The sequence below is a fragment of the Chelonoidis abingdonii genome, chromosome 1, assembly GCF_003597395.2.
Source record: "Chelonoidis abingdonii isolate Lonesome George chromosome 1, CheloAbing_2.0, whole genome shotgun sequence".
In the NCBI taxonomy this organism is placed as follows: Eukaryota; Metazoa; Chordata; order Testudines; family Testudinidae; genus Chelonoidis; species Chelonoidis abingdonii.
In genome coordinates this window covers 138,393,925-138,420,215 of record NC_133769.1, presented here as the reverse complement: position 1 = coordinate 138,420,215, position 26,291 = coordinate 138,393,925, and positions in this window count along the sequence as shown.

The window sequence follows — 26,291 nt, the reverse complement described above, 5'->3', positions numbered from 1 at the left end:
GGACTCTGGGACTTCTGACGTCTAATCCGTTCCACTCCATTAGCCCACAATGCTTTGAACACATTGCAGAGTATTTTATCTCATTGGCTTTTTACCGCCCTAGAGTGTATGAAATTCTGTGACTCTAAAGGAATGAACATTAATGAGTTTCAAGTGGCAAAGGACAATTATTCAGACGTTAGTGATCTCTCAGGCTGTCAGACTGGATATCTACCAGGGCAATTTCTTCTCATACACACACAGTTAATATTTTGAATAAAAAAAGGAGCCTCTCCCTCCCACTTTATCTCTCCACAGCATGTTGGCATATGCCCTAGGGTCAGTTTCACCTATTCTCTGGAGACCTAAACAAGGATCATCTGTTAGATGAGGTCGCTATATCACTCATGACTCTGCAGGCAAGGTGTAGATAAGAGGACACTGGTGGACCTTGGTCAACAAGGTAAGAACGTGTGATCAAAAGGCCTCTTCGTACTCCGTTAAAGTCAAAGTCAATGGGAATTTTGCCATTGACTTCAGTAGGAGCTGGGTCATTAGCAAAAAAAAAAAAAAAAGGACTGCTTACTTCCTAGTGAATTTATCTGATATTCTAATATTAGATATAGGAGCTGATATAACTAGGTTTAACAATGGACTTGAACTTATTTATACTTAGAATGAACTGAACCTGTTTGGTGCCAGAAATGGAATGCGCTGGCTTAGATTCTGATGCTCTTACACTGAAAACTACTTTCCTCCACAAGCAGCCTTATTTACTTCAGCTCCATTATTTGTGAAGTAAGGTGCTATTCAACATGAGAAGAGGTGTTAGACTCTGATCCTGTGTAAGTATACAGCTAATTTTATCACAGAGCTTAAATAGACTTGGGACAACATTTTAAAAAACACCTAAGTGATTTAGCATCCTAAGTCCCATTTGCAAAAGTGACTTAGGCACCTAGAAACCTGAATCTCATTGACTTTCAAGGCTCCAAAGTCACTTTTGAAAATGGGACTTAGGATCCTAGGTCACTCAAGCCCAAGAAAGTTAGGTACCTAAATACATTTGAGGGTAAATAATTTGCAATGAATATGAATACGTTTTGCCTCTTTCTGTTTTTCAGACTTTCCATGAACAGATTACAAAATTCTCGGACTCATTTTTATTCAAAATAATTCATGAATTTCTTCGACAAATTATTATTGCTCTGCAGAGCTGCATAAATTGCACATATAGAATTGCTTCTGTTCCCTAAGTGGAAAACCTATGTAGCAACAGCCCAGACTCCATATCATACATTTAAACATCAAACTCTAAATTCACACTGTTGTAGGTTAATCACTATATGCAGTTCAAGATTTTGCCTTTGGCAAATAGTTGAGCATTCAGGTGGAAAAAAAGAAAAGCCTTTCATCCATATTCATGCTAGCAAAGCTTAGGAGCTTAAATGTTCATAGAAAGTGAACAAGAAAGTCACATGTATGGTTGAATTGAAATATGTTTTCAAATTTGAATAAATATCTATAAGGGAGATTTTGTTTGCATTATTCACCTGATTCCAGTAAATATACACTGTAAATGCTAGGGATTGATGAATATCAAGTGATTTGGAGTTGGTTTTGGATAAGCACCCAAAAGTCGGTGTTCTTATCCAAACTATCTGAACCACTTCAGTATGCAAAACTGGACATGGAATCCCTTGAGATCAGAGATGAAGATTGGAAATCACATGAAAACAGATTTATGAGAATTTTGGCACTTTTTTCAACCCAGAAATATAGAAGCACATGAAAAAATAGCAATAATAAATAAAGCATTTATGTTTTCTCATTGCAGCTATCAACAAAGGGATAAGCTTGGACGTTTGTGGAGTCGGTTCAGATCAGTGTGGGAATTTTAGCTGGTTATAAACACTTTTCTGAACTGGTTCACCCATCTGTAATAAATACATGAATCATTTGGATTGGATGAGCCTTCTTCTTTGTCATCTACCCCATCCTTCTACATCATGCCAGCACTGATTTCACTGAATCTGATGCACTGTTGCCCTGTCCATTCTTCAATCATTGACATCAGTGCAAAGCAGATGTAAAATGCCAACATTCTGATCTGGTGGTGGTGGGACACTAATTTTGCACTGATGTTTAATGACTATGCAAAGTGCAAGACGAAGCTGAATTGGGCCCAGAATTCCAAAATTAGCCCCAACGAGTGGGTGTCTAGTCTAGCTGCCAGTTTCTCCTGTGAAGGGGATTCCACAGCATCCTTTATAAGGGCTTTCTTTGCATTTGACATCTGATAAATCTTTCCTGTGTTGGGTCAGATTCTTTGCTCGTATAAATTGGCATAACTCCAATGACTTCAATGGAGTTGCACTGATTTACACCAACTGAGGATATAGCCTATCATGTTTTTAAAACTACGTGAAAGACCAGTCACTATCAGGCATCTGCTCATATGCATTTAGCAGTACATCATAAAGGATCTGTAAGATCACATTTCACTGAATCTGAACAGATCCCTATATGCTGCTAATTGCTGGTAAATCCATACACATGAGGTACAACTTTATTAACAGAGCTCCATCAGTCTGCTAGGCTCTCTTCCACTGCTTCCACTAATCATCAACAGTATGGGAGCCTTTTCCCCATTACAAACCTATAACAAGCAGCAAAATTAAGCTTTGGAGGGTGTGAGAAATTTCATTCTCAAGTCTGAGATAATGCTTGCGGATCTGGAAATAGCTCACTCAAAACCTAGCTCATTTGAAATTTGTGTGCTGAAAGCACTTGAGTTTCAAGGGGTTCCAGGTTTTGTGCAACTCTTCGTAACAAAATCACTTTAAAACCTGCAAGGAACAATGCACACAAACCATGTGTATTTGCTCTGATCTCTTAAGGTTTGGTAATTTTCTCTTATCTTTTTAAAATACTAAGAAGCTTACCTGATCACACTGGCCTAACTTTCCAATCTGGAATAAAAAACTTCTCGTGTTCCAGATGCATCAATATAAAAAACAACAATCCTTGCTGAATAACTACTGCAATTTCTGTAAGCAATGGAACAAAGAGATTATTTTTTAGATTCAACGGCTTAAAAGCAATACGCTGTTAATTTTTTTATTAAATAAAATAAATTTTCAGGACTTCTCTTTCAGTTCTGTGATTAATTTGTCATTTTCCACAATAGCTTCCCTGGAGATTCACTTGGATTTGAATTAGAGCAGGGGTTTTCAACTTTTTTTCATTTGTGGTCTCCTAAAAATTTCAAATGGAGGTGCAGACCCCTTTGGAAATCACAGACCTCCAGGGGTCTGCTGACCACAGGCTGAAAACCACTGTTGTCTGTAAAGACAACCTTCTGCGGAACTCTTAGATTACAGGTTGAAAACCACTAAATTAGATGTACACTTAGATGTACATCAAGGACAGAACCACTATAATACATGGTTGAGAACATGATGGGGACCTCATTGGCAAAGAATTTCTTATTGAAGTTTATTATCCATCAGACTGTCATGCCTTTTGAAAGATAGATAAAGTCAAAGCTACAAGGAACTGTTATCTTATTAATACAGCATTACTGGTATACATCACACATGAGTGGCCAGTAAAATGGGAGGTCCCATCCTTTAGAGATTACTACATGGAAGAAACAGATCCTGCAAACTTGCTCAGGTGAGTAGCCCTTATTTACATAACCAGTCTCAAATAAATGGTATTCCTCATGTGAGTCAGGATTTACAGGACTGGGATTCAAGCCCTTAAATCTGCTAGAAAATCCATGCAACTGGGTTCCTGCCTCCATGTGGACGCTATTGAAATATTTATTTGATATTGTATGGAAATACAAACTTTACCAAACTAGAGACATTTAAGCCCGCTGAAGTGAATCAAAATCGTGCAGCTTCAGTAGAGAAGGTGTTCGTAACCTTATGTTGTTGAATTACCCCATCATAATTTCATGCTGCAATAGAAGTTTTACAATGTCATAACACACAACACCCTGGGAACCCATCCCCAGAGCCAAAGTGGCAAGAGAGGACTGGTTGCATTTGGAAATAGTTAGTCCAGAATGGCCTCCTTTCTGGGACACCTTGTCCAGAATGCAGGCTTCAGAAGACCATCTGTTTCCTGTGGAGCCAGACAAGAGTACTTTACGATTTGTGAATCTACCTCCAGAATACCACTGGTGGAAGACAGTATGTTAACACAGCCCACATGGGACCCCACCACATGACGCGCACAGTCTCAGTGTCCTTGCCATTGCCAGCCAACAAGAGCAACAGGCATCAGGAGACAGCAAGATTTTCTGAGCTTGTACAATTAGAAAATATCACCAGTGCTGAGGTCCATGGTTTTTTTTCCCAATAGATATTATGCGATTTAATTTACTACAAACTAACAACCAGTCTTACAGACAGATTAGAGCAAGCGTATTACTCCTTATTGGAGAGTTTGTTTTTACAAACAAATCTCTTGCTTTTGACTGTGACTATATATAAATACATCTACAGATGTCATGGGTGAAATCCTGCCTGTGATACATTCATGCAGTTCACATTGACTTCAGTGGCACTTACACATTCATCCAAGCAAAACATGTTGCCATATGACGCCTAATATTTTATTTGTGAGGCAAATGGGATGGGACTCTAACCTTTCTTGTTTGAACTTAACCACATTTTTGTATAAAAAACAAGACAGCCTGGCCATTTCCAGCCAACAAAACCATCAGGCTTCTCTACACTTCAAATCTGGATGTTTCAAATGATACAGCATCACTTAAGAGCTGAGGCCACCATGTTCAGATTTAGGTGCCTAAAGTTAGGTATCTAAATGTACATGCTTTCATATGGATGTGGGCACCCAAATTTTAAAAATGTTGTCATGCTTTCTGTCTGTATGAAATGTGTGCGCAAAATGGCACCAGAGGACTCCATTTCTAAAGTGACGGAAACTGGCAGGTAGTTATGTGACTCTGAGGTGATCTGGCTCATGTCCTGTACTGTAGCTATTGTTATAATGAGGAGAATGGCACTGATATGTTTTGTTTACTATCACAATATCATTTCCTCTAATGAGCCCTTGGAATACTTGCAGCTCTTGGAATATTTGTTCAAAGTTTGTCTCACTTGAGTTGAAACTATGAGCACCCAGAATGTTTATTGTTCTGTGGCCAGAGCTAAGCAACCTTTAGGTGCTGAAGTGTACAGTACAGTACAGTACATTCTGCCAATGTGCCTCGTGCCTTCAGGTCATTCAACACAATAGTACTCACAGGTCCTTCTGTGGCAATGCTCCAGAGGAAAAACTGATGCCTCTTTTGTGTTCTTTACCCATATATGGGCTGTCACTGCCTCCCTTGAGGTGAGAGGACAAGGTGGGTGAGGTAATATCTTTTATTGGACCAATTTCTGCTGGTGAGAGAGACACGCTTTCAAGCTACACAGAGCTCTTCTTCAAGTCTGGGCCTAATATCTCTAATATCCTGGGATGAAAACAGCTACAACAACACTGCATACATCCCTTGAGGTGAGAAAGATACATTTTCTCCAAACAAATCAAGTAGTATTTCCTCCCAAGATAGAATTGTCTACATAAATTCAGCTAGATTCAAGAAAAATACATGTTTATTGAGCAAGTCACAGGAGAGGAATTAGAAAACAAAGCATCAATTATACTGAAATGGAAGTCACACAAACAGTCATAATGCAGAGATGCTGTACAGTTACTGATACTTGATCATGCAATAATTCCCATCCCCACACCACCAGATACACAATTCCCTTCACATCAGCTGGTGGGTGGCCTTGTATGATTTCCAGAGTCTTTGTATGGTTCTCTCTCAGTCATGGTACTGGGGATATGCAAAGGAAGAGGAAAGAGAGAAGTCTACAGTGAAAGAAGCAATGAGCAGATGAACTAGGGAAGGAAGAGATTGCTGGAGGGAGATCCAGGGAAAGGATACAGATGGTGAAGGAAGAAATGTAGGGAGAAACTGTAGGAGAGAAAGAAAGCATGGCAGCCAAATGCAAAGAGAATGGGGGATGTGGGGAAAGACAGACACAGGGAAACAACAGAAGAAAGTACAAAGGAAATAGTGCAGATAAGAGAAAAGAGTGAACATGGGCAATAAGAGGGGATAATGAAATGGGAAAAGGGAGAAAAAAATCAATAAACTACATTCAACATCAGAGTAAGTAACTATTTCTCTCAGACTCAATCTACACTAGCAACTTATGTCACTATAACTACGTCATCATGTCACCTGAGTGACACAGTTATACTAACCTAATTCCAGGTGTAGACAATGATTTCTGAACAGTGGATTACCTACACGGAAGAATGAAGCATAGATAGTGTCTTCACTGAAGCACTGCAGCTGTGCCGCTGCAGCCTTTTAAATGTAGGCAAGCCCTTGGTCACCTTAGTCCCTCAGGGGAAGGTCTTAATGGGTGATTTATAAAAAAATTTTTCTACAAAAGAGGTTTATTATAGACCCTCTTTTATATTTCCCCCTTTGACCTTGAGAGGAGCCAAATGTGTTTTGCTTAGAGCATCGATATACGCATGCAATTTAAGACTGCTCTGTTCTGCCTCACTACTAGTCACTGCACCTGGCTGGGTACTGGGCTCCTTCTGAATGCCTGGCCAAGATCCCAAAGATTCACTGTTATTCCTCCCCTGAGTGGAGTGGAGTTAATTACTGGGTCTGCAGAATAACAGGAAACCCACAGAATTTCTCACAATGGAAACAATAATAATAATATTACCATCTACGGAAGTTTTTTGAGCAGCAGTGGTCCACATGCAATATTTCTTAAATAAGTCCATCAGATATTCAGATTTTTTTAAATTAAACACTGTAAAACCTTTTCCTCCACTGGATCTGGGCACAAGAAAAGCTAAATTACCCATGCTTTCAAAACATGAAAAGATCAAACACATTTCAAGTTGTCATGGAAGCAGATTGTTGTGCCAATAGTGGAGCTCTGTAGTTGAGGATAATTAACCTTAATTACCCTGACGTACTGATACCAAAAATATTTGGTTACAAATGATGCTTACAGCGCATAAGATTGACAAACGTGCTCACTTTGGGCTGTGTGGTTTGATTTCATTAGTGGAGTTGACTCAGAAATTTGGTCGTAGCGTGATACCTCTTTTAACAGCCATGCTAAACCCGACGGGCGCACCTTCTAATATCCCTACATTTGGACAGACTGGCTGTATGTGCTAAAGGCAAAAAAGTCAGAAAAAGTGGTAAAGTTTCATTTAATATTCTGGAGATATGTTGCCAACAAATATATAGTACTCATCACCTAATCCCTCTTCTTTACAAGCCTGGCAGAATGAGGAACAAATTTTTTCCAAGTTCAGAATACTGACATGGAAAGCCTGACAATCAAAACCCTGTTCTGTACAATATAGAAAAAAAAAACCCAAAACTTTTATATTGAAATAACATTAAGGGTGTGACACAAAGCAACAAAAAAGAGGAAATTTCCTTTAAGGCTGACCATCCGTCCATCACAACTTTGTGTCTTTTTTTTTGGACAACAAAATGATTTGAAGGGTGGTATATCAGCCTTAACTCTGAATTTCCTGTTTTTTGTAGGATTGTGGCACTACTTGAATGTGAAGTGAAGTTTCGGGGTATATCATTTACTAGTTTCCTAATTATTTTTTAAAAGAAAAAGTTATTTAGGCAAGGTGTGGTCCAGCAATTTAAAGGATGAGATTTAAGACTCTGGGTTTCAAAGCAGGTCTTCTGGGGGATCCATTCCTAGCACTGACTTTTAAACAAGTCACATACATTCTGACTATCCGAGATGCTGAGCATCAGCAATACTCACTGAAATCAATGGGAAAGTTTGGGTGCTCAGCACCTCTGACAATCAGGCCGTTAAATCTCCAGGCCTCATTTGCTCACCTCTATAACAACTGCAATGATAATAATCTACCCCAGAGGGATGTTGTAAATCATGATACTTGGTAAATGCATATGAGGTGCTTTGTGACCTTAACTGATGGTACAGTATGCTCATTTCCCCAGTGCTCTCAAGAACACTCGGAGTGACAGGGCCTCCCAGAGATATAGTCCCTCCTAGAGATTCCCCAAAGGCAGGACAGTTCTCTGGCTAGGCTGAAACCTGATGGTATTGTATTGTTTTTTTGTTTGTTTGTTTTTCTTTAAAAGCCCTCAAAGTAGGAGTGCCATATTAACAGGGGCTTCGATTGCACTCTCTGTCCCTTACTGCAAAATTATCTGATATTTTAATACACCAGGCTGTGTCCACTTTCCTGCATAAAACAATTAAATCATCTTTCTTTTTGCAACACTAGCAGTTCTGAGTCCCTCCAGGTCGGTGTCAAGGTATCACTGATTCCTTCCCATGCCCACAGTGTAATCATCAATTGTAACATTCAGACATGAAAAATATCAAACCTAATGTACACCTTTAATCTTAATAAGAGAAGGGACTAGACAACCCATAGACTAACAATCCCTTCCACACTTTTCAACAAGCTCCTTATATAGTTTGGATGAGTTTTTAAAAGATGAAGTAAGCCCCAGAAATAGACTGACCCATGGCTTTATTTTAAAAACTGAAGAAATTTCCCTGATGTCAAAAAGCAATTGCATATTAACACCAAACCACAGTGTTAATATGCGATTGCTTTTTTTGACATCAGGGAAATTTCTAGTTGAAAGCTTCATGGTTGTAATAAATAATAATAGGTAATAAAAAGCACAGCCATGTAAGTAAAGAGCACACAGACAGAGCGGCACAAGTACACTATGACCATGACTCTTTCTCTGAAGAACCAGGGCCTTATATTGCATGCTCCCTAGGGCAGGGATCACATCATCACTTACGGTTGCATAGAAATGGGCATGTGGTTACTCAAATTATAATAATAAAATAGTAATAAAATATATAATTATTATGATTGGAGATAGGCAAATTTCTTTCAAAAAATTGTTTTGGATGTGAGAATGTTCATTTTCCACAAATATTCTTATGAATACATTGGCCGTCGGGAACACCTGCATGCAAATTTTAAGTGACTATTATGGAATATTCACAGACACTAATACAGAAATGCAAACATTCACAACAGACACCTGAGTCCATCAGGATCAGAAACAATATCATGTGACCCACGTGTCCAACCACAACCAATGAGTACAACTCATATTTCAATTGTTTACAAGAAGCTGCTTGCAGATCATCTGCAGATCAACAGTGTTTCACGGGAATTATTCTATGAGTAATTAAACAAAGACATTCAAGAAAATCACGAATTGTGTATAAAAAGTTGCAACTAGAAAAGAAGTTAAATTAGTTTGTTATGAATTTTTTGTTCAGCCCTGATAAAATATGAACAGGTAGTAACAACAACAGCAAGTCACAGGTTGAATGAACTGGTTCAGATAAAAATAAGCACCAAGGCTTGAGCACGAAAAAAACAAAGATAAGGGAGCACTCACCAAAGCTCCACCACAAACACATACCACTTAGTTAAATCACTACTCATAGTTAATTATGCAGATGCTCAAAATACAATCATGTGCTCTGCTGGATTCTCCTCCTGATGTCCACAAAGCTATGCTGCTTTACATCAACTTAGCGATTGGCCCTACATGTTCAAATTGTTGTACAACCATTAATCAATCCTCACAGCACATCTCTGAGGAAGATGTGATATTAAAAAAAAAAAAAATTATCTCCTTTTCAAAGGTAGGGAAACTAAAGCAGAAAAATGAAGGCACTTGCCCCATTCTGCACTGTGAATCAGTGGCAGAGCCAGCGTATGAAACTCCTGACCTTCTGACTCCCCACCCTGTGTGCTTTCCTTCTGATCACTCTGCCTTCCTTGATAGGTTGGAAGCACTAGTAAACACGAGTGTATTGAGCAGAGGACTTGAAATACATTTCTGGAGTTTGATCTATATGAACTAGTAAATGGAATAAGGTCGGGGCCGGGGAGGAGGGGAAGGGGGAGTTTAAAGAAGGAAGAATGACATGGATTAAGTGATATTCCTCTCAGAGATGCTTAGGTCCAAAGCAGAGTTCAGCTGTCCTACATGTATTTAAGCCTGCTGTTCTCAGTTGTGCTGACACAGAGTAAGGCACGAAGCCTGTTATGTAACTTCTGTTTCTTTTTTGACAAGTATGACCAGTTCTTAGAAATAGCTGAACTAATATGTTAAAAAAATGTATTTCAAACAGATAAACTGAATGTATGCCTCTGAACTGGGAGCTGGCACAGCGACTCCACAAGCCCAGGGCTGAAATATTACTGCTCTGGGGAGAGACAGAGAGTTGATTTTCCATGGTATATTTCTAAGCATTAACATGCCAGGCCAGGGAGTCTTTCAGAGTTACTCATTAGATTGGTTGCTTCTTGGGAGGGCAGCTGAATCTTCCCTCACTGCCCACCCTCCTCTATCCAGCCTCCCATAGAGTTGTCTCAGGCCAACATGACTTTTCTAACTGGTATTAGCAGGGTGCTGCCAAAGGAAAACTTCTGGAACTCTGACGCTTGTCGTAAGTGGAGGGAAAAGGAGTGAGGGCTATGGAAAGTTATAAGGTTGTAGCTATAGAGAGAGGGAGAGCCGTGCCAGAGTGATTTATTTTTTGGAGGGGGTGAAAGCATGTTTCGTACCCCTTGCAAGAGCTATGCTGGGACTGAGAAAAGTAGTATCCTGTCAGGCAGGTTCCATTTTCCTAATATGTGCTGCCGTAATAAGTTTATGAGGCCACCAGAGGCCTGTAAGCTGGGAACAAATCTCAAACTCTGATGATGCTACACCTATTCGCACTTTATTACGGAAATAAATCAAAAGCAGACTTTCAGCGAAAAAACTCACTGCTGGAGCCACCACTGCCAGGTTCCTGAAGATGCCAATGTCCAAATGTCTTTTAGTATTTCAGTGTATGTTTTGGCCCCTAGAGGCTCAATTTTTCAATTAAGGATAAAAAAAATAGCTGCAGGTAAATTTGCCAGCCCAGACAATGAGACTCTTGTTCTCGATGAAGAATTTTATTTATTTAAGTTTTACATTTGTGTTTGTATTTACTTTTTAAAAGAGTGCTGGAGCTGGGCCATATTGTGTTTACACAAAAATTAAGTTGACCTTACTGAAAATGGAGCAAAAAGCTTACATGAAGATGCTGAAGAACGTATGTTACAAGGCACTACCCACTCTACACAAAGGTAGTTTTTGAGCTTGGAAGAGAGAGGAAGGCTCAGCTCAGCTGGTCTGACTTTTCTTTTCTGTAGTCCTGTCTGTTGGGCAAAGAAAATAGCTTCCTTGGCCTTTTCTCAGTACTAGCTATTAATCACCAACAATTCATGGGGAGTGTCACTCCTTTTCTTTGTTTCTGGAAAAACAGAGAAGATACTGGGATTTACTTGTCTACACCAGGGGAATGGAACCGTGGGAAGAGACGTCTCACCAAGAGGAAAAACTGAACGTACTCAGAAATCCATTATTGTCAAAAATTGCCCATCAGACCAACATGTTGTGTTCAGGAATAGAAAGGCATCACTGCACTCAATGTCAAAGGTGCCAACTCCATAAGTGTCCTGGGCATCCACCAACCACCAGTGATTGGCAGCGCCATGCCCGAACAACTGATTGGCAGGGCCGCCAATGAGCTGTTTGGCAGCTAGGGCATAGACTTGAGGGAGGGTGGAGAGCAGTGGGCAAGGGTCTCAGGGAGAGGACAGGAAGAGGTGGAGCTAAGGCAGGGCCTCTGGGAAGGGGGCAGAGTGGTGTGGAAAGAGGTGGAGTCAAGGGCGGCTCTAGACATTTTGCTGCCCCAAGCACGGAGGGTCTGCTGGTCCCGTGGCTTCTGTGGACCTCCGCAGTGTGCCTGCGGGAGGTCCACTGAAAGCCACGGGAGCAGCGACCGTCCACGGCAAGCCACTGAAGGCAGCCTGCCTGCCGCCCAGCGGCAACTGGCAGAGCACCCCCGTGGCTTGCTCCCCAGGCACGCGCTTGGAGAGCTGGTCTGGAGCTGCCCCTGGATGGAGGGAGGACAGGAACCCAAGGGATGGTGATGAAGTTTGGGTTGGGGCCTCAGGGTGAAGCACTCCTGAGGGAAAAATAAAAATCAGCGCCTTTGATCAATGTAGCTTCTACTGACACTAGCCAGATTTCACTTAATGTTCCTATTATGAATACACCCTACCCCGATATAAACGGTACTGTGCAGGAGAGCAAAAAATTCTCACCGTGTTATAGGTGAGACTGCGTTATATCGAATTTGCTTGCCCGCCCCTCATTCCTTGTTCCTGACTGCCCCTTCCAGGACCCCCATTCCCTAATCACCACAGATGCACTCACCCACACCCAACTACCTACCCAACCCCTGCTCCTGTCCCCTGACTGCTCCAAGCCCTATCCACACACCTCCACCGACAGGTACTCATCGGCAGCGTCAGGAAGCGGAGCAATGTGGCCCCAGCCCACTCCGCTTTCCTTGCCCTGGCCCCAGCTGTGTTGCTGGGGGATGGGGAAAGATCCTGGACTCACCTGTGGCGAGAAGCAGAGCGCCGTGGCTGGAAGCTGGTGGAATGGAGCGGGCTGGGGCCGGGCTGCTCCGCTTCCGCCGTTGCTGGTGAGTGCGGGGGCGATTCCTTCCCCCACGTCCCCTCCCCCGAGCGACACAGCTGGGGCCAGGGCAAGGCTACTCCCAGCCCCCCGCTAATCCCCCTGGCCACTCTGGGACTGTGGGGTCCCCAAAATTCCTCCCCCCCCCCAGAGCTCCTGCCTCCTAGATCCTGGGGAGGAGGATCTCCTGACTGCCCCCGAGACCCTCTGCCCCTTATCCAACCCCTCAGCTCTGGCCCGGCTGGCACCCTTAACACGCTGCTTAGAGCAGCGTGTCAGAGCTTTACTGTGTTATATGCAAACTCGTGTTATATCAGATCGCGTTATATCAGGGTAGAGGTGTACAAGCCACATCCTTTTAGAGGATTAGTAATAGTGCTGGGTGATCTGCAATAATTTAGTTTAGTTTAGATAATTCTTAGTGTTGGGCTAGATAAAGAACCCGCAGAACCATCACCAATTCTCAAAATCAGACTAATCCTCTTCCTTTTACTGAGGGCCTGAAATTTTTGCATAAATGTATTTTCACTTCCACTTTCCAGTTGGAACTAGAAGTACTGAAATGCCAAGAAAAGATTTATCTCACTGCATCTCTACCCAAAAGCACCAGTATAAGATACAGATGAAGCATTTCTTGGGCCCATGAAGGTTAATGGGAGCAGGAGCATGCCCTTACTGTCTAGGCACCATGATTGGCAGCCCAATTTTGAAAACTCAAGATATTCTGATTAGCATTTGAATTTTTGGAGGTATATCTGAAACAAATTCAAACTCAAAACCCTTTTTAGTACTGTCAATTATTATAGAAACCTCTCTGACCTTTCCCAGTCCCTCAACTAACATAGTCAAAGTACTATAATCTATAACACTGGTTGCAAATCTTGGGAGACACAAGCTCTTATGAGATTTCCAGTACCTCCTATTTTGGGTAGTTCACAACACCAAGAGTTGCCTAGCATATAAATAAAATTTTGCATTTCTGTCCATTCCTTCATTTCATCCAAGGATTCCAAAGTTTTTCATGAACATTAATTAATTAATTAACTATCACAGCATCCATGTCAGGTAAGGTAAAGAAAAGCCTGTGGAGGCATAAGGTTAAGACTACATTTTCAAGCCAGGTTGCCTGCAGTTAGGCAATTATATTATTATTCATACTTAGGAAGCAAAATAAAAATAGTCTGATTTCCTGCATGATTCATTGCACACTAACTCCTACAGTGAAAGAGCAAAGAATTCTGCCTCATCCATCCTATACACTGTGAGACAAGGGCTCTGCAGAAAAAAACTGTTACTTCTCGTAACTGTTGTTCTTTGAGATGTGTTATTCATGTCCATTCCAATCATCCCATCTTCCAAAGGTGGAGATTTCCCCAGGTCATCCTATTCATCACCCAAAGCAACAAGAAGTGCCCAACGTTCTGCTCCTTCCAGAAACACAGTGTGTGCATGGTCATTGGAAAGCTTTCCCTTAGCAGCTCCCGTTGGGTCGGCTGTGGACCCCCTGTAGAGGTAACTTCATGGCACTCAATATATGATCCTACCAACCCGACTTCCCTTCAGTTCCTTCTTGCCAGCTACTCCGACAGAGGGGAGGGAGATTGGGTATTGGAATAGCCGTGAACAACACATCTCGAAGAACAAAAGTTACGGGAAGGTGATTAACCATTTTTTCTTCGAGTGCTTGTTCACGTTGATTCCAGTCAGGAGACACCCAAGCTCTACCCCGGAGGTGGGGTCAGAGCAGTGATGAGCTGCCAAAATCTTTACAACCAGTTCCCTCCTCACCCCACAAGGAGGTCATGGCTCGTCCCCGTCCCCGCCCCCCCCCGAGACCCCTGTCCCATCCACTCCCTGTCCCCTGACTGTTCCCTGCCACCCCATCCAACCCCTTCTCATTCCTGAGGGCACCCCAGGATCCCTGCCCCATCCAACCATCCCTTCTCCCTGTCCCCTGACTGACCCTGAAATCCCTGCCCCTGCTGCCTCCCATCCAAACCTCCCTCCTTCCTGACTGCTACTCCGGGACCCTTGCCCCCATTCAACCCCCCTGTTCCCTGCCCTCTGACTGTCCCAGAGGGCAGAGAAGCAAGTGGCGACTTCAAACTCAGGCCCAGGGAGGCGGAGGAAAGGGGAAGTGAGCTGGGGTGGGGAGCGGTTCCCCTGTGCACCCCCTCACCCGGGTTACCTGCTGCAGCGAGGGCATTTCCCCCGCCCCAGCTCACCTCTCCATCTCCACCTCCCTGGGCCTGAGCTTGAAGCCATCACTTGCTTCTCTGCCCTCCCAGGCTTCCTGTGTGAACAGCTGATTCATGGGAAGCAGAGCGGGAGGGGGAGAAGCAGGGCGGTGCATTCAGGGGAGGAGGCAGAGGTGGAGCAGAGGTGAGCTGGGGCCGGAGGGTGGGGTGGGGAGCTGGAGGACCCATGGAGTTGGCACCTAAGGTGCCACTTTTGGATAATGTGTTCAGGGGGAGCAGCTGCTCCCCCTACCCCCACCCCAACTATGCTCCTGGGTCAATTCAACTTACCGTTTGTTAAATTTAGAAGCCCTTTGAGAACTGGTTGTCTCACACAGGACAATCGGTTCTAAAAGGGCTTCTAAATTTAACAGCTGGTTTCTGAAAACCGGTGGGAACTGGCTCCAGTTCACCCCTGGGTAAGAGTTAAGGAATAGCTCACCCCTGGGTCAGAGTTAAGGAATCGCTGATTGGCACACCACCCTGCATCATCTCTGGTGTGTTGGCTGATAGCATAGTGAGAGGTAAACATATGCACCAATGACAAAGTTGCTGTCCTACAGATCTCTTGTATTGGGACCTGAGCCAGGAATGCAGCTGACGAAGCTTTTGCCCTTGTGGAATGTGCCATAAGAGCTGCGGCTGATACCTTGGCTAACTCTTAACATGTGAGGATGCAGGATGTGATCCAGGAAGATATTCTTTGAGATGAGACCAGAAGTCTTTTCATCCGGTCTGCTACCACCACAAACAGTTGGTTCGACTTCCTGAATGGCTTTGTGCACTTGATGTAGAATGCTTGCGCTCTCCAAACATCCAGTGAGTGCAGATTCTGCACTTGGGTACTGGTGTGAGGCTTAAGATAGAAGACGGGTAGAAAAATGTCTTGACCAGTGTGGAATTGTGACATTACTTTGGGGAGGAAGGCTGGATGAGGCCTGAGCTGCACCTTGTCCTTGTGAAAGATGGTGTAGGGTGGGCCAGAGGTCAGAGCCTCTAATTTGGACATCTGCCTGGCTGATGTAATGGCTACCAGTAAGGACACCTTACATGACAAATAAATTAGGGAGCAAGTTGCAATGACTCAAAAGGGGGCCCCATGAGCCTGGAGAGGGCCAGGTTAATGTCCCATGTGGGAACCAGTCACGTAATCTGTGGATATAGGTGCTCCAAGCCCTTGAGGAAACATCCTACCATGGGGCTAGAAAACATGGAGTGTTTAGACGTTCCTGAGTGGAAGGCTGAGATAGCATCAAGGTGCACCTTGATGGATGTGGCAGTTAGGTCCTGCTGTCTGAGATGCAGAAGGTACTCCAGGATGAGTGGTATAGACACCTAGAGTGGAGGTGTGTGTTGCTGGGCACACCAGCAAGTGAATCTCTTCCACTTGGCTTGATAAGTGGCCCTGCTGGAAGGTTTCCTACTGCCGAGTAGAACCTCCCTTACCTGCTCCGAACACAGGAGCGCCATGGGGTTTAACCAAGAAGCTTCCAGGCCGTGAGGTGGAGGGACTGGAGGTCTGAGCAGTGAAGGCGACCATGGTCCTGAGTGATCAGATCGGGGCAGAGTGGTAGCACGATCAGGATGTCCACTGACAGCTCCAAAAGCATGGTGTACCAAAGTTGATGGGGCCATGCTGGGGCCAGAAGAACCACCTCTGCTTTGGCTCTGAGGATCTTGAGCAGCACCTTGGGTATGAGTGGGACCGGTGGAAAGGCATACAAGGCCTCCCAAAGGTAGCAGAAACGCATCCACGATTGAACCCAGGCTGTGTTTTTGGAAGGAGCAGACCATTGGTCACTTCCTGTTGCTCCGGGTGGCAAATAGGTCGACCTGGGAAAATCTCCACCTTTGGAAGATGGGATGAAGAACATATGGACAGACGGACCATTCATGGTTGCAAAACGGTCTGCTGAGGTGATCCACTAGCTCGTTCTGTTCTCCCGGGAGATAGGATGCCTCCAGGAGAATGGAGTGGGCTATGCAGAATTCCCATAGCTGGAGGGCTTCTCGACATAGAGGCGAAGAATGGGCTCCACCCTGTTTGTTGATGTAGAACATAGCAGTGGTGTTGTCCGTCATCACTGCCACACTTTGGCCTTGCAGCTGGGACTGAAAAGTTTGGCATGCCAGTCGCACTGCTCTGAACTCCCTGATATTGATGTGAAGGGAGAGCTCGTTCCACAACCACAGGGCCAGGTGTGCCCCCAACCCAGATCTAATGAATCTCTTACTAGGACAAAGAGGGTGGTGTGCTGTTGAAGGGGGACACCTTTGCATACCATCTGAGGGCTGAGCCACCACTGTAGGGATTTGAGTATGTGTCCTGGTACCATCACTACTGAATCCAGCCTGTCATGCTCCAATCAGTCTATCTGGGTGAGCTGCACTTGAAGGGGTCTGAGCCGCATTCTGGCATGCCTGACTATGTACATGCAGACTGCCACATGTTCCAAGAGACTCTGGCATCCCCTTGTGGTAGAGGTTGGGTACCAACTGAGGCTTTGAATAATGTCTGTTATGTCCTGGAAGTGGGTCTCTGGCAGGAACTCCCTGGTCTGTACTGAGTCCAGCACCACTCTGATGTATTCTATTCTTTGGGTCTGTGATAAGGTTGACTTGTTCATGTTGTGGAGGAGTCCCTATCTCTGGAAAGTGGACTTAACCAATCATACGTGTGACTCTACCTGCTCCCGGGTAAGGCCCCTGAGCAGCCAGTCATCTAGATATGGGTATACCTGCACCTGTATCCTCCAGAAGGCGGCTGCTATGACCGACATGCACTTAGTGTATACTTGGGGGGCTGTCGGCAGACCGAATGGGAGGACAATAAACTGATAGCATTTGTCATTGAGTGCAAACTGGAGAAAACATCCGTGCACAAACCGAATGGCTATGTGAAAATTTGTGTCTTTCACATCGAGGGCAGCGTATCTGTCTCTTGGACCCAGGGAAGGATAATAGTGCTCAGGGAGACCATGCAGAACTTCAACGTCACCATTAACTGGTTGAGTCCTTGCAGGTCGAAAATGGGTCTGAGACCCCCCTCTCCCCTTTGCCTTGGGGTTTAGGAAATAACAGGAGTAGAAACCCTGGCCCCTTAGCTCCTGAGGAACCTCCTTCACTGCCCCTATGGGGAGGAGTAATTGCACCTCCTGGATAAGGAGTTGCTCCTGAGAGGGGTCCCTGAAGAGGGACAGGGAAGGGGGATGGGTGGGAGGGAGGGGAGGAGCAGAATTGGAGAGAATATCCCACTTCTACTGTGCAAAGGACCCAGCGGTCTGATCTTATTTAGGACCAAGCACAGCAGAAGTGGGCTAGATGATTCAGAAAACATGGGTAAGGATCTGGTGGTGTGGCAGGTGAACCGTCCTCGGATGCTGTAAGGGACTGCGGAAGATTTTGTTACAGTTTTAGCTAGGGCTGTTCGCCTTCTCAAGGACAGGTTATTAAAGGTTGCTGTGTACTAGTGCATGCTGTATGTAGCCGGTTGGAACCGCTTAGCCTGGGAAGCCCTGCGTATTTGGGAAAGCTTGGCCTTTTGCCATAAGAGATAGCCCCAGCTGTGGGAAAAGCTCCCACATGCCTATGTATGAGCTGCTTTACATGCTATTACCATAAAGTTATATTTACCAGAAATTGTTGTGCTGCTTTGGACTCGTTCCCCGCTTTGAGTTAGCAACGTGCAGAGTCCCCGTTGCGGGTATGTTTTCTTTACCTTCATTAAAAGCCATATCACTCACTGTGTGTGTGTGTGTGTGTCTCGTCCCTGTAAAGCACTCAGGCACGTAACAAGTGCATCTTCAGAAGGCCTGTTCAGAGCCCGATGAAGGCTTAGACTGGCCATGACCTTGCCCCAAAGGGAAGTTGTAAGGGTTCAGCCTGCAGTTCCTGCCCCTTTGTGAATAAAATCCTTCCCTTAGCCGAGGAGGATATAAGCATTGTTGTGGTGGTAGTGGTTGGGGCTTTGAAGCAGTGGAACAGATAGTGGAAGAACCAAGAGTCAGGTTAGGATGAATGCATTTTCTAGCAATGCCCCTATTGCAGCCAGTAACTTTCTGACTGTGAACACCGTTACAAGGTTTGCTGATTGGCTAGTTCCTTGTTGCTCTGGATGATGTAACTGCATATGGTCCAGAACCCTTGGAAAAGAAGGAAGAGGAGCCAGGAAAGGGGAGTGAAAAATCCAATTTACTATTAAGGGAATGAGCTAATGATAGGGACAGTGTCATAAAAACATTTTTTAAAAATAGGGTGACTGAAGTGGAGAAGGAGGCAATAGGAAAGGGAGGGGAGGGTAAAAGGGGGGGAAATATTTTATACACTCAACCAAGTAATCCATAGCCAAGCTTCCCAGCTGTGATAGGCCTCTATGGACCACATTAGTGGTTCCAATTTGGGGTTTTCATTGCATCCCTTATCCCTGCCTTAGCAGGCGTTAGGAAAAAGAGTAGAAAGACGTCAACCTCCAGGATCAGCCAAGTTAGCAGAAAATGTGTTGTGTGACCTTGGAGTCCAGCAAATAATTCCCCTAAATTTAATTTTCTTTAAACAGAAAAAAAATTACGACTTTAAAAATAAAAAAAACCAACAACCCACCTGAATGTTAAAGAGTCTGGAAATGAACAATTAAGGGATCCAGCAAGACGTAGATTCCTTCTTCATTTCTTAGTAGTAGTATAAGTAAATATTTATATTATAGTGGAACACAGTCAGAGTCCCTTTGTGCAAGCCACTGTGCACAAACAGCAGGCAGTCTCTCTATCACTCACTTGACTTACACTACCCATCCAAATTTAGCATTGTCTCTCATTCTCTTCTGGAATGGAAATATGTTGCTGGATACATACTGCTGATTTTATATAATGCCTATTCAAATTAAGGTACAGCATTCAAAAGCAATATGATCCCTGGGTCCACTGGGTTATGGGCGTCACATTTCTATATATTTTCCTCAGTGTAATGTGGTGGTAGAGCATTAGAATCGTTTTTATGAAAAGAAATGGAACTACTGATTTGCTTGGTCTTATACAGAGCATGGATTACATCGTGTTGTAGGTCAGTGTAACAGACCTTGCAAGTTCATATTTGTAATGAGTGATCAAGTTAGATTAGAATGTGATGCCAACTCTCCTGATTTTATCACAAGTTAAAAGGATTTTTCTTAAAGGCTCAGCTCTGACAATAATATGAGAATCTCAGGGTTTATTTTTAAGCCGGCATGGTTAAAGCTTGAACACTTGAACCCTAAAAGATCAAGAACTAGAAAGCAAATGAAAAGACCACTGAATTATTTTTAAAATATCACAGTTTTCAAAATCAATCTTATAACTTGGGGGGCGAGGGGGCTGACTCATGATTTTGAATGTTTGGGGGTGGTCATCCTGACAATAGGAGAGGGAAGTTCACCAATGCTGGTGGCTGTGTCACCATGGGTGGTAATGTCATGTGTTGAAGGGACATTGCATCTTCTCGTGTGATGATACTTGTGTAGCTCCACCTACTATCAAGAAAGCTTGGAGCCCCATAAACTCCCCAGCCGGGCATCACCATCTCCTGCTACTCCTGCCCAGGGCTGACGAGATGGGGGAAGTGGGGACAATAATACCAGGGCCCCGCGCTAAGTGTTCCCCACCCAAAACATCTGTGCAAATAAAGTGAAATGGGATGGGATGCAGCCCCAATGCACATAATGTGCCAGGGCCCCAGATCTCTTTTGACAGGCTTGCTCCTGTCCCAGACTCTCCTGCCTAATAAGTCCACCAGTCACTGAAGAGCCAGGAGGAGGGAGCGCTTTGGGAGACTCAAGTTCCCTAGAAGCTCAGGAAAGGAAGAGGAGGAGGAGAAACTTTCCCATCGCTTTTAGTGCCAAAAAGTTAAATCAGATTGGCAGATGGAGCTCCTCTTCTGCAGAACCTAACATATTTTATGAGGTCCATCAAAGCAGGGTTTCCCTCTTCCAGATGTTAGTAATCTCATAGATGGTTTAGGTATCCTTGGAAGGATATGTAGGTGGTAAAGGGGAACAGAAACAGTGTTTTATCCAATATGAGAAACTTAATATTAAACTTAAGTGTGACGTTGCACTCCATATGATTTTATGAAAATATGCTAATGAGTGTGAATATAATGTAACTGGAATATGCTTCATGCAAAAGGTCTCTTGTAAGGTATGATTACAAAGTTTATAATCTACTGAGTATGGTCTTCCAATTTGTATAAATGTATCATTCTTGAATCTGAAACTAGGACTATGAAATATAACTCTGAAGTCCTATTGTAATTATGCAAAGTGTGGGTCGTTAATGGTGGTTTGGAATTTTGATGGCTCCCATCAACAAGGACAATTGGTTGTAAATAGCTCTGTTTACTTGCAAGACTTCCTGTGAGTCAGACCAGGAAGAATGAAGGCTTGGGGTCTCCTAGAACATGTGACTACATCACCTGGTACTGGAATCTATCTTAAACTTGGTGCTTTTCCATTTATAAGAAGGGGTGGAGACCCAGAGAGACAAAAGATTCCCGCCTTGTGCAAAAACCTATATAAGGCGGTGGAACAGACCAAAGGGGCTGCAGTCATGAGAAATCCTCCAGCTACCACCTGATCTGGAACAAGGACGGTACCAGGGGAAGGATTGGGTCCAGACTAGAAAGGAGTCTAGCCTGTGAAAGAAGCTTATTGGAACATCTTTGAGGGTGAGATTTATCTGTAATCAGTTTCTTAATGTATTAGGCTTAGATTTGCATGTTTTTTGTTTTATTTTGCTTCGTAACTTACTTTGTTCTGTCTGTTATTACTTGGAACCACTTAAATCCTACTTTTTATATTTAATAAAATCACTTTTGCTTATTATTGAACCCAGAGTTAATGTCTAATCCCTGGGGGAGCAAACAGCTGTGCATATCTCTCTATCAGTGTTATAGAGGGCAGAGAATTTATGAGTTTACCCTGTATAAACCTTATATAGAGTAAAATGGATTTATTTGGGGTTTGGATCCCATTGGAAGCTGGGTGTCTGGGTGCTAGAGACAGGAGCACTTCTTAAGCTGTTTTCAGTTTAGTCTGAAGCTTTGGGAGGACATGGTTCAGACCTGGGTCTGTGTTTGCAGCAGGCTAGGATGTCCGGCTCAACAAGACAGAGTACTGAAGTTCCAAGCTGGCAGGAAAAATGGGCTCAGAGGTAGTCTCAGCACATCAAGTGGAAGTCCCAAGGCAGTCCCATCTTCTGTGACCCAACCCATCACATTAAGTTTCAACTAGAAAATATTAAGAGTTAAGATTAAATTTAAAAGAAATGTAAACATGCTCAGGTCTGGAAACACAGCTCAGGCATACAAACAACCTTAACTCTGTCCTGCAGTGACATCATGAGGGAGGAAAAAACCTAATATTTCTTTAAAAATCAAGACTGGAACCACAAACACTAAAAATGCCCCAATCTTAATAGTTGTTTGCAGCGTTGTTGTAACCATGTTGGACCTAGGATATGAGAGAGACAAGGTCAGTGACATAATATATTTTATTTGACGAACTTCTGCTGATGGAAGAGACTGGTTATTGTATGGTGTTATAAGGCAGAGTTAAGTTTGTTTAAATTCCTTAACTGAGTATTTCTGTATTTTGACAAGTTTGGCTTTCTTTTAAGTTTAACCTTAACTGTGAATTTCCTGGTTTTATAATTTTGGGGTTTGGATAATTATAGGTCTGTCTCATCTTACGCTGGGGTTACATTCCGCAGTCAGCACGTAAAGCGAAAATCGCGTATAGTCAAAATTACATTGAGTGTAATGGTGGGAGGAATTGCCCGCACTACAGAAACGGTATTTAAATTGTTATTTTTCTCCTTTTTTTTCTTGTTTTTGCCAACCGCGTAAAGCTGAAATCATGCATGTTAAATGCGCCAAAGATGCAACAGACCTGTACAGTATCTGTGTAATGTATTTTACCCTAAATTACTGATATGTACTCTCAGTCTTGATTCTCTCTTCACTTAGTTTTTGTCTCAGATAATTGGAGTATTGATAGGATAATTGACTCAACACATTTACTCTTAATTCAGTTGTAAAAAATATGGTAAAAACAGAAGACATGGCACTGGAAATTACTTAACCAAAATTGGTGTGTAGGATATTAGATCTAATGGGTGGATAAAATAATGAGGGGATAAATGATTCCACCCATTGTTCCCTTTTTGGATCCTTAAAGCATCCCTCCTTTCAGCAAAAGAGAGCTGGACTTAACTCTTCTCTGGATCCTGGCAGTGCCATACCTCAACCAGCTGGAGATCCCCCTGTTGAGTAACGCAAGCATGCTTCCCAGGAGGCACTGAGACCCAGATCCTCAAAGGTGTTTAGGCATCTAATTCCCATTGATTCCAATGGGCATTAGGTACCTAAATACCTTTGAAGATCTGAGCGTGAGTGCTTTGCCATCTCAGAACTCCCAACCCCTGCAGATGGCTTGGTACTCATATTTATGAATGATGTTCAGATTTAAAGAAACTGTAAAGTTCTCAGACAAGACATCTCCTTATCCCAAATGATATACATGCAACAGTCATTTAACCACTGAAATGCAGCCTCCTCTGGAGTGGAAGGGCAGCATCCAGGTAGACAATCAACACACAATGATCCCACACTTTCACGGGTCTTGGGTGGCAGGCCGATCCTTGCCCACAGACAGCCTGCCAACCTGAAACGTATTCTCACCAGCTACTGCACACCGTACCATAGTAACTCTAGCTCAGGAACCAATCCATGCAACAAACCTCGATGCAATCTGCCACATATTACACCAGCACCATCACAGACAACCAGTATAGCCATACACATCACTGTTCATCCCTTGCCGTCACAATGTCAATTACGCATCATATGCAGCAATGCCCTCTGCTATGTACATCGGCCAAATCTGACGTCACTACGGAAAAGATAAATGGACCAAATAGATATTAGGAATGGAATATCACAAAAACTGTAGGAGAGACTTCACCTCCTGGCACACTATAGAACCTTAAGGTGGCCATCCTGCAGCAAAAAACTTCAGACCAGATTCAAAGAGAAACTGCTGAGCTCAGTTCATCTGCAAATTTGACACATCAGCTAGGACTAAACAAAGATGTGAATGGCTGCAATGCAGAACAGTTTCTCCTCCCTTGGTTTTCACACCTCTACTGCTAGAACAGGGCCTCACCCTCCCTGATTGAACTAACCTCGTTATCTCTAGCTTGCTTGCTAGCATATATATACCTGCCCCTGGAAATTTCCACTACTCGCGTCTGAAGAAGTGGGTATTCACCCATGAAAGCTCACGCTCCAAAACGTCTGTTAGTCTATAAGGTGCCACAGGATTCTCTGCTGCTTTTACAATCAACACAGTGAAGCATAGCACACATCCATAAGGAAGCTTTTGAAACAGAAACAGGATCAAATGCCTTGGGATCTTTAATGCCTGTATGCAGTGATTTGGGGATCTTTACTGTCCATATACAGCAGAAGAGGCCTCAGTTTTATTCAAAACATGCAGTAAACTGCATGGAACTAATTTCTTTTCTCTGTATAAAGGATAAAGGGCTGAGTCAGCCCAACTGGGATTCACACTGATTTGTTCAGTGAAACTCTGTATCATAAATTAGATGTTTAGATGACAGAAGTCAGCCCTCAAGTGCCCACTCTGGTTCACTCTTCACTCATGCTTTCCTTGAGCAACCCACCCTCTATCTACAGCCATCAGCACTCTGCCCAACAATTTTATTTGTGTACTTGGAGAAACGCAGATTATTCCTGGAACCATCCTCCCCTGATCCCACTTTCAGTTTAATTGCTCTCGAGAAACAAAATGGTTTAAAACGGACCCATTGCCTTCCCAAGCTACTAGCCAATTCAATATGGCAGCAAGATACATACTTAAAATCAAATTTGTCCAGCTAGGAATAATGAATTCAGACCTTGTTTTGGTTTAGTGCTGTGTTTTGTTTGTTGTGTATGGATTTTTTTAATGTATTGGCTGTAAATCCAACATAGAATTTCTTTGGAGTTTTCCTAAATTAGTCATTTGTCATAGATGCTCCTGTTCATAGTGCACTGTATACTGGGTCTCTTTTCTTGCTCATGAAGCCAGGGCATGACACAAAGCAGACCTTATTTTTGCAATCTAGAGGGACATGTTAATTATTTATATCTTTCCTTAATGGACCACCACCATGGCCAAGCTATGAACCAAGCTGTGAAAACACCTTTGACTCATATTAAACTCATGTTTAGACAGTGGAAGATGTAATTTTTAATAAGCCTCACCCTGCCCATGTTGTTTTATTTATTAATGTCACTTCAGCAGCCATAAGTCTATCACCTGGCGCTTTAGAAGCTGGGCTCTGTGTAACTTCAATTAAAACACTGCCTCCACTATCTGCATTTCTCCAACTCCAGTTTCCAAGGTAATAAAGTATTTCCGAGAAAATACAAAACACAGTTGGTTATCATCTAAAAAAAGGTTTCCCTTCTGAGTTTATGGCTTATTCTGAGCACGAAACGGTGCTGGCACAGGCAGTCCACCAGGAAAGGGCAGGATGTGAAAGCCCTTTGCTTTTATTATTAACACGCTAGTCTGCCATTTATTTGTGGAATGCCAATAACTAAAACAATCAGGGGTCCCCCATATGGTTTTCAGACACAGACAGACGAATGGGAGCAGTGAGGAATTTCCTGAGTTGGGACGAATGGTGCAGTTCACGGCTGTGTCAGAAATTGAGAATTTGGATCTGGCAGTGGGTAGGACTGAGCACCTGTTTTGGAGACCTAAATACTGTTAAGAATGGAAGCCAGAGGAAAGAGACGCAACAAGCAAACAGAGACAAAATGCTTAGCTGCAAAACAGCTTAGAGCGTGAGGCTAGGAACGTGGAACACTCAGGGTGAAATCTTGGCTCCTCTGATGTCCACAGTAAAACCCTGTTTGACTTAATTCAGGCAGGAACTCAGTGTTGGAATTTTGCCTCCAGAGCCTTTAACAATGGTAGTGGGGAGAGGAGAAAGCACCATAAGTAAAGCTGATGCACAGATTTCATACCAGCATGACAGAGACATCAGCAGCATAATTCGGCAACACCTAATAGACCCGTACCACTCAGGAAGCTTAAATTAATCTGCCTTGCTGCAGTACCTGCAACATAACCCACATGTTGCAATGGAAAATTCCCTTCCCTTCATTGCAGCTGCAGTGACAGAACAGCCTTAATGGAGTTGGCACCATAAAAGTCTGATTGACACAAGGGACAGCCAATTGGCTCTAAGATTTGGTTTAAAGAAAGCAGCCTTGTTTTACTTAGTGCAACAGCCTTAATTGATTGGTTTCATTTGGAGACTCGTGAACTAGTTTGGTTAACAGAGGAATTGACTTGAATCTTTGCCTAATATTCAAACTAAATATTTCTGTGGTGCCTCTGC